At 37.8% G+C, this 9,389-nt stretch overlaps 1 pseudogene; it reads right to left on the reverse strand.

Annotated features, from left to right (window-relative positions):
- Positions 1-286: 286 nt before the first annotated feature.
- On the reverse strand, positions 287-6,512 carry LOC139360248 (cytochrome c oxidase assembly protein COX16 homolog, mitochondrial pseudogene; annotated as a pseudogene).
- Positions 6,513-9,389: the final 2,877 nt, after the last annotated feature.

Below are 9,389 nucleotides of genomic sequence, written 5' to 3' on the forward strand. Positions count from 1 at the left end.
GAATGATCACTGGGTCAATAATAAAATCAAGATGGAAATTTAAAAATTATTTGAACTGAATGATAATAGTGACACAACCTATCAAAACATCTGGGATACGGCAAAAGTGATGCTAAGAGGAAAGTACATAGGCTTAAATGCCTACATCAAAAAATCTGAAAGAGCACAAATAGACAATCTAAGGTCACACTTCAAGGAACTTGAGAAATAAAAACAAACCAAACCCAAACCCAGCAGAAGTAAAGAAATAACCAAGATCAGAAAGGCAAAAACAAAAAAAAACAAAAAAAAAAACACTTCTTTTATCAAAACCTGTATTTAATTACTCATCACAGAAAAGATAGAAAATAATCTAAGTTAATAAATTAAGTGTGTATGTGGGTGTTTGCATCTGTGTGTTTGGTTACTATTATAGATTACTAAAATGGGTTAGTTTCTATAGATTACTAAATATAGATTACTAAAATGGAAAGTTTCATGTGCTGATTTGGAAGCTTCAGTGTTAGGTGCATATGTATTTAGAATTGTAATATTTTTCTGTTTGGCAGGGTTTTTATCATTATATAATATCCCACTTTGTTTTGTCTTAACTGCTGTTGCTTTAAAGTGTGTTTGTCTGATATATGAATAGCTACTCCTGCTCACTTTTGGTATCCATTTGCATGGATTTTTTTTTCACATTTTTACCTTAACCCTTGTGTGTTAGGTGAGTTTCTTGAAGGCAGCAGATACTTGGTTGGTGAATTCTTATCTATTCTGCAATTCTGTATCTTTCAAGTGGAACATTTAGGCCATGTACATTCAATGTTAGTATTGAGATGTGAGGTACTATTTCATTTATCATGCCATTTATTGCCTGAATACCTTGTTTTTTTTTTTAATTTGTTGTATTCATATTTTATAGGCCCTGTGAGATTTATGCTTTAAAGATGTTCTGTTTTGATATTTTTCCAGGACTTCTTAGAGTTCCTTTTAGCAGTTTTTGTAGTGCTGGCTTGGTAGTGGTGAATTCTCCCAGCATTTGTTTGTATGAAAAGACTTTTTTCTCTTCAATTATGAAGCTTAGTTTTCCTGGATACAAAGTTCTTCACTGATAGTAGGTTTGTTTAAGGAGGCTGAAAATAGGGCCCCCATTCCTTCTTGCTTGTATTTTTCTGTTTATGTGATAGATTTTTATTTTATATATTTTTAGGTTACCTGGTGCTTTTGCCTCACAGCTCTTAACATTCTTTCCTTTGCCTTGACTTTAGATAACCTGATAACAATTCGTCTAGGCAATGGTCATTTTGCAATGAATGTCCCAGGTGTTCTTTGAGCTTCTTGTATTTGAATGTCTAGGTCTCTAGCCAAGAAAGAAAAGTTTACCTCAATTACTTTTCCAAATATGCTTTCTGACCTTTTAGATTTCTCTTCTTCCTTAGGAATGCAAATCATTTTTAGGTTTGGTAATTTAATATAATTCCAAACTTCTTGGAGGCTTTGCTGATTTTTTTTATTATTTTTTGTTTGCCTTTGCTCAATTGGGTTAATTCAAAAACCTTGTTTTTGAGCTGAGAATTTCTTTCTTCTACTTGTTCAACTCTATTACTGAGACTTTTCAGAACATTTTGCATTTCTCTGTGTGTTTTTTATTTCCTGAAGTTGTGATTTTTTTATTCTATTTTTTTCACTGAAGATTTCTCCCCTCATATCTTGTATTATTCATTGATTTCCATAAATTGGACTTTACCTTTCTATGGTACCTACTTGATTAGTTTAATAATTGACTTTCTAAATTTTTTTTAGGCGCTACATGGATTTCTTCTTGGTTTGGATTCATTGCTGGTAAACTTGTATGATTTTTGGATGATGTTAAAGAACATTATTTTTTTCATATTACCACAATTGTTTTTCTGGTTCCTTCTCATTTGGGTAGACTATGTGAGAGGGGAGTTCTGGGGGCTCAAGGCTTCTGTATACATTCCTTTGTCCCACAGGGTGCTCCCTTGATGTAATACCCTAACCTTTTTTCTAGGGATGTGGTTTCCTAAGAGCTGAACTACAGTGATCGTTATTTCTCTTCTGGATCTAGCCACACAGCAGGGCTATTAGTCTCTGGGCTGGCACTTGGGGGTGTCTGCACACAGTCCTGTGATATGAATCGTCTTCAGGTCTCTCAGCCATGGATACCAGCACCTGCTGTGGTGGAGGTTGCAGAGGAGTGAAATGGACTGTATGCGCATCCTTAAATGTAATTGTTTAATGCACTAGTTTTCTGCTGGTTGGCCTCCTACCAGGAGGTGAAGCTTTCAAGACAGCATCAGCTGTAGTCGTATAGGGAGGATCAGGTACTGAACAGGGCCTTAGAACTTTCAAGAGAATATGAATTTTGTCTTCGGCTAAATTCATCAGGTGGGGGCCAGCTAGGACCATCAGGTGGGGGCAGGGTTAGGCAAGTCTGAGCTGACTCTCCTTTGGAGGGGCTTGCCCTGGCTGCTGTGGTGAGATGGAGGTGTGGTTCCCAGGCCAATGGAGTTATGTTCCCAGGAGGATTATGGCTGCCTCTGGTGGTGATGCATGTTGTCAAGAAAGTGGGAAAAAGCAGACAGTCACAGGCCTCACCCAGCTCTCACATGACCCAAAAGACCAGTCTAGCTCCCACGATGTCTCTCCCCTCAACAGCACCAGGTTAGTTTTCAGGGAATGGGTGAGCAGGGCTGAGAACTTGCCCCAGGCTACCAGTCTCCCAGCAAAGAGAGCAAGCAGAGCTTTTACACCTTTCCACCAGTCAAGTCTGCACATTGGATTCATGCCCTCCTCCGAGTTCTGGCAAGAAAACTTCACGTTTGGTTGGAATTGTTACCAAGTTAAGCTGGAGGTAAAACCATTTTATATTTTTAATAAAAGTTTTTTTTTCAAACTTTCTGCCAACTTACAGATCTAAATATATTTAGCTTTTCTATATCCTATAAAAATAAGATTCTAATCAGGCATGGTGGCTCATGCTTGTAATCCCAGCATTTTGGGAGGCCAAGAAACAGACTGTTTAAACTCAGAAATTTGATACCAACATGGCAAAAACCCATGTCTACACAGTATACAAAAATTAGCAGTCAGGCACGGTGGCTCACATGTGTAATCCCAGCACTTTGGGAGGCCAAGGCTGGTGGATCATGAAGTCAGAAGATTGAGACTATCTTAGCTAACACGGTGAAATGCTGTCTCTACTAAAAATACAAAAAGTTAGCTGCGTGTGGTGGTGGGCACCTGTAGTCGCAGCTACTTGGGAGGCTGAGGCAGGAGAATCACTTGAACCTGGGAGGTGGAGCTTGCAGTGAGCCAAGATTGCGCCACTGCACTCCAGCCTAGGCGACAGAGACTCCGTCTCAAAAAAAGAAAAGAAACAGAAAAATTAGCTGGGCATGATAACCAGCACCTGCATTACCTGCTATTCAGGAAGCTGATTTAGGAGGATTACCTGAGCCCAGGAGCTTGAGGCTGCAGTGAGCCACGATCAATCTACCGCACTCCATCCTGGGTGAGAGTGAAATCCTTTCTAAAAAAAAGCCAAAGCATATCAACCTAAAATTCTGTGGGTTTTTTTTTTTAATTGTTGTTATTACTCTAAGAGTTTTGAGGTAAAGGTGTTGTTTGGCTACATAGATAAGTTCTTTAGCAGCAATGTCTGAGATTTGGGTGCACCCAGCAACTGAGCAGTGTATACTGTACCCAGTGTGGAATCTTTTAGTTCTCACCCACCTCCTGCTCTTCCCCTCAAGTTCTCAGAGTTCATTATATAATTCTCATGCTTTGGAATCCCCATAGCTTAGCTCCCATTCACTTAGAATAATGATCTTCTAATCCATTCAAGTTGCTGTGAATGCCATTACTCCATTTTTTAATGGCTGAGTATTACATGATATATACAAATCACATTTTCTTCATCCACTTGATGGTTGACGGGCATTTAGGGTGCTTCCATTTTTCTGCAATTGGAAATTGTTTTGCCACAAACACGCCTGTGCAAGTGTCTTTTTTATATAATGACTTTTTTCTGCATGTAAATACCCAGTAGTGGGTTTGCTGGATCAAATGGTAGTTCTACTTTTAGTTCTTTAAAAAAATCTCCTGGCTGCGTGTGCTGGCTCAAGCCTGTAATCCCAACACTTTGGGATGCCAAGGTGGGTAAATCACCTGAAATCAGGAATTTGAGACCAGCCTGGCCAACATGGTGGAAATCCATCTCTACTAAAAGTACAAACAAATTAGCCTGTCATGGCGGCATGTGCCTGTAGTCCAAGCAACTGAGGAGGGTGAGGCAGGAGAATCACTTGAACTCAGGAGGCAGAGGCTGCAGTGAGCCGACATCACAACACTGCACTCAGCCTGGGTGACAGAATGAGACTCTATCTCAAAAATAAAAATAAATAAATTCCCAGCTGTTTTCCATAGTGATTGTACTAGTTTACATTTCCACCAGCAGTGTTAAAGTGCTCCATTTTCATCACATCCATGGCAATATCTAGTTTTTTGATGTTTTAATTGTGACCATTCTTGCAGGAGTAAGGTGGTATCACAATGTGATTTTAATCTGCACTTTCCTGAAAATCAGTGATGTTGAGCATTTTTTTTTTCAGTATTCACATTTTTTATTTCAAGGTGTAAAATATATGTGTCCAACACTGTTACTTTCATCTGCAGATGGAATAATCGAGAAGTATAAAAACCTGTACTTTTTTTTGTTTGTTTGCTTTGTTTTTGTTTTTTCTTGAGACAGAGTTTCACTCTGCTATCCAGGAAGGAGTGCAGTGGCACGATGTTGGCTCCCTGCAAACTCCGCCTCCTGGGTTCAAGCAATTCTTCTGCCTCAGCCTCTCGAGCAGCTGGGACTACAGGTATGTGGCACTATACCCAGCTAATTTTTGTATTTTTAGTAGAGGTGGGGTGTCAACATACTGGCCAGGCTGGTCTTGAACTCCTGACCTCATAATCTGCCTGCCTCGACCTCCCAAAGTGCTGGGATTACAGGCGTGAGCCAGTATGCCCAGCCCTGTACTTAACATTTTATCAAGATTATCTGCCAACAAGTTACCCATATCCAGGTTTCAATGGGTCTGGAATCTTCTTTCCACTTGATAAGGGTAAGTATTAGGAAATCCAGTTGACGACATTTTTATTTAAAAATCAAAAAGAATCAGCACAGTCAAGTTGTCTTAGTCTTAAGGATTTCTGGATTTCTTTCTTGGAGGAGGTCAGGTCTTTCCAAGGCTTGGGTCCTTGAATATTCTTCCAGTCATCAAAAGTAGAGTCTTTTATTTTCTCATATTCTGACCTAATGATACTATTTGCTTTCAGTATTTTTTTTCCAACGCAGGATCCATTTTAATCTTCACAGCGTCATGTCAGATTTGTGAAAACTCACAAAGACCAAAAGAAACTCCAACAATTAGCAACAACAAGGGGACTTCGTAGCGGAGAGTCTTGTTCTTGCACAAAGCACGCATCACTGCGGGTGCAAACATGACTGAACTCTTCCATCCGTTTAGAACTCCAAGCAGGCCCAACACAGATTCTCAAATCTCAGCGGCCCAAGCTTTCATCAACATGAGTACGTCCTTGACTCACCAACTTTCCCTGGTTGTTTGGTGCTCGGTCCTTACTGATAGGTTTCCAAGCATTTTTTTTTTTTATATGTTTGTTGGCCATTTGTATATCTTCTTTCAAGAATTGTCTGTTCATGTCCTTCGCACACATTTTCATGGGATTATTCGTTTGTTTGTTTTTTCTTGCTGATTTGTTCGAGTTCCTTGTAGATTCTGGATAACAGGCCTTTGTTGAATGCATCGGTTGTAAATATTTTCTACTCTGGGTTTTCTCTTTACTCTGCTGATTACTTATTTTACTGTGCAGAAGCTTTTCAGTTTAATTAAGTCCCATTTATTTATTGATTTTTTTTTTTTTTTTTTGCATTTGCTTTAGGGTTCTTGGTTATAAACTCTTTGCCTAAGCAAATGTCTAGAAGTGTTCTTCTGATGTTATCTTCTAGAATTTTTATAGTTTCAGGTCTTAGATTTAAGTCTTTGATCCACGTTGAGTTGACTTTTGTACAGGATGAGAGATGAAGATCCAATTTTCTTATTCTACATGTGGCTTACCAATTATCTCAGCACCATTTGTTTAACAGGATTTTTTTTTTTTTTTTGAGACGGAGTTTTGCTCTTGTTGCCCAGGCTGGAGTACAATGGCACAATCTTGGCTCACTCTAACCTCTGCCTCCTGGGTTCAAGCAATGCTCCTGCTTCAGCCTCCTGAGTAGCTGGAATTACAGGCACGTGCCACCATGCCTGGCTAATTTTTTTGGTATTATTAGTAGAGATTGGGTTTTGCCATGTTGGTCACACTGGTCTTGAACTCCTGACCTCGTGATCCACATGCCTCAGTCTCCCAAAGTGCTGGGATTACAGGCATGAGCCACTGTGACTGGCTAATTTTTGTATTTTATTAGAGACGAGGTTTCACCATGTTGGCCAGGCTGGTCTCAAACTCCTGACCTCAGGTGATCCAACTGCCTTGGCCTCCCAAAGTGCTGGGATTACAGGCATGAGCCACCACGCCCAACTTTAGGGTATCCTTTTTATACTTTATGTTTTTGTTAACATTGTTAAAAATTAGTCGGCTGTATGTATTTCGGTTCATTTCTGGGTTTGCTATTCTATTCTGTTGGTCTACATGCCTATTTTTATACCAGTATCATACTGTTTTGATAACTATCACCCTTTGGTATAGTTTGAAGTTGGTAATGCAATCCCTTCAGATTTGTTCTTATTACTTAGTCTTGTTTTGGCTGTGTGGGCTTTTTTTGGTTCCATATGAATTTTATAATTGTCTTTTTTATTTTTTTTAGTTCTGTGAAGAATGATGATGTTATCTTTATGGAAACTGCATGGAATTTGTAGATTGTTTTTATTATTATGGTCATCTTCACAATAGTCACTCTACTTATCCATGAGCATGAAATGTGTTTCCATTTGTTTGTGTCATCTATAATTTATTTCAACAGTGTTTTGTTACTTACCTTGTAGAGATCATTTGCCTCCTTGGCTAAGTATATTCCTAATTATTATTATTATTATTATTATTATTATTATTTTGCAGCTGTTGTAAGAGGGGCTGAATTCTTGATTTGATTCCTAGTTTGGGTTGTTGTTTGTGTATGGCAGTGCTACCAAATTGTGTACATTGATTTTTGTATCCTGAAACTTTACTGAATTCATTTATCAGATCTAGGAGCTTTCTGGATGTCTTTAGTGTTTTTTAGGTATACAATCATATCATCAATGAACAGTCACAGTTTGACTTCCTCTTTTCCAATTTGGATACCCTTTATTTCTTTCTCTTATTTGAATGCTCTGGCTAAGACTTCCAGCAATATGTTGAATAGAAGTGGTGAAAGTGGACATCCTTGTCTTGTTCTAGCTCTCAGGAGTAATGCTTTCAACTTTTTCCCATTCAGTATAATGTGGGCTGTGGGTTTGCCATAAATGACTTTTATTACCTGAAGCTATGTCCCCTCTATGCCGATTTTGTTAAGGTTTTAATGCTGAAGCAATGCTGGATTTTGTCAGGTTTTTTTCTGAGCCTATTGAGATAATCATGTAATTTTTGTTTTTAAATCTGTTTATGTGGTATATCACATTTACTTACCTGCATATATTAAACCATCCTTTCATTTCTGGTATAAAATGCACTTGATCATGGTGTATTATCTTTTTGATATGCTGTTGTATTTGCTTAGCTAGGATTTTGCTGATAATTTTATCATCATCTAAGTTCATCAGAAATATTTACTTTTTTTGTTTTTTTGTCATGTCTTTTTCTGCTTTGGGGATTAGGGTGATACTGGCTTGATGGAATGATTTAGAGAAGATTCCCTTTTTATCTTTTGAATAGTTTCAGTAAGATTGGTACCAATTCTTCTTTGAATGTCTGATGATAAAATATATCTGTGAATTCATATGCTCCCGGACTTTTTGGATGGCAATTTTTTATTACTATTTCAATTTCACTACCTCTTATTGGTCTGTTCAGATTTTCCATTTCTTCCGGGTGTAATCTAAAAGGATTGTGCATTTCCAGGAATTTATGCAGCTTCTCTACATTTTCTAATTTGTATACGTAAATGTATTTATGGTAGCCTTCAGTAATCTTTTGTATTTCTGTGGTATTGTCTGTAATATCTTCCATTTTGTTTGTAATTGAACTTATTTAGATCTTCTCTCTGCCTTTTTTTGGTTAATCTTGCTAATAATGGTCTACCAATTTTGTTCATCTTTGTAAACAACCAGCTTTTTGTTGCATTTATCTCCTTGTATTTTTTTGTTTCAACCTTGTTAGTTTTTCTCTGATCTTTGTTATTTTTTCTTTGCTGCTGCATTTGGATTTGATTTGGTTTTGCTTCTCTAGTTTTTTGAGGTGTAACCATACGTAGTCTACTTGTGCTATTTTAGACTTTTTGATGTAGGCATTTTTTGCTATCAACTTTGTCTTAGCACCACTTTTGCTGTATGCCAGAGGTATTCATAAGTTGTGTCATTATTGTCATTCAAATCAAAGTGTTTTTAAATTTCCATCTTAATTTTGTTGTTGACTCAAAGCTCACTCAGGAGGCTGGGCATGGTGGATCACTCCTATAATTTCAGCACTTTGGGAGGCTGAGGTGGGCAGATCACTTGAGGTCAGGAGTTTGAGATTAGCCTTGCCAAAATAGTGAAACTCCATCTCTACTAAAAATACAAAAATTAGCCAGGCATGGTGGCTTGTTCCTCTAATCCTATCTACTCAGAGGCTGAATTGCTTGAATCTAAGAGGTGGATGTTGCAGTGAGCCAAGATCATGCCACTGCACTCCAGTCTGGGCAACAAAGTGAGTCTCTGTTTCACAAAAAAAAAAAAAAAATCATTCAGGATTAGGCTATTTGGGTTTATTTCTGGGTTCTGTATTCTGGTCTATTGATCTATGTGCCTGTTTTTATACCAGTATCATGCTATTTTGGGAACTATGGGCTTATAACATATAGTATGACTTGAAATCAGGTAACGTGATGCCTCCAGATTTGTTCTTTTTGCTTAGTCTTGCTTTGGCTATGTGAGCTCTTTTTTGGTTCCATATGGATTTTATCAGTGTTTTTTCTACTTCTGTGAAGAATATTGGTGGTATTTTGATGGAAATTGCATTGAATTTGTAGATTGCTACTGATTTGTGTACATTAATTTTGTATCCTGAAACTTTGCTGAATTCATTTATCAGTTATAGAAGCTTTTCAGAGTCTTTAATGTTTTCTAGGTATACCACTATATTATTTATCATCAAACAGCAACAGCTTGACTTCCACCTTACCAATTTAAAACTTT

Source organism: Macaca nemestrina, chromosome 20 (assembly GCF_043159975.1).
Source record: "Macaca nemestrina isolate mMacNem1 chromosome 20, mMacNem.hap1, whole genome shotgun sequence".
Lineage (NCBI taxonomy): Eukaryota > Metazoa > Chordata > Mammalia > Primates > Cercopithecidae > Macaca > Macaca nemestrina.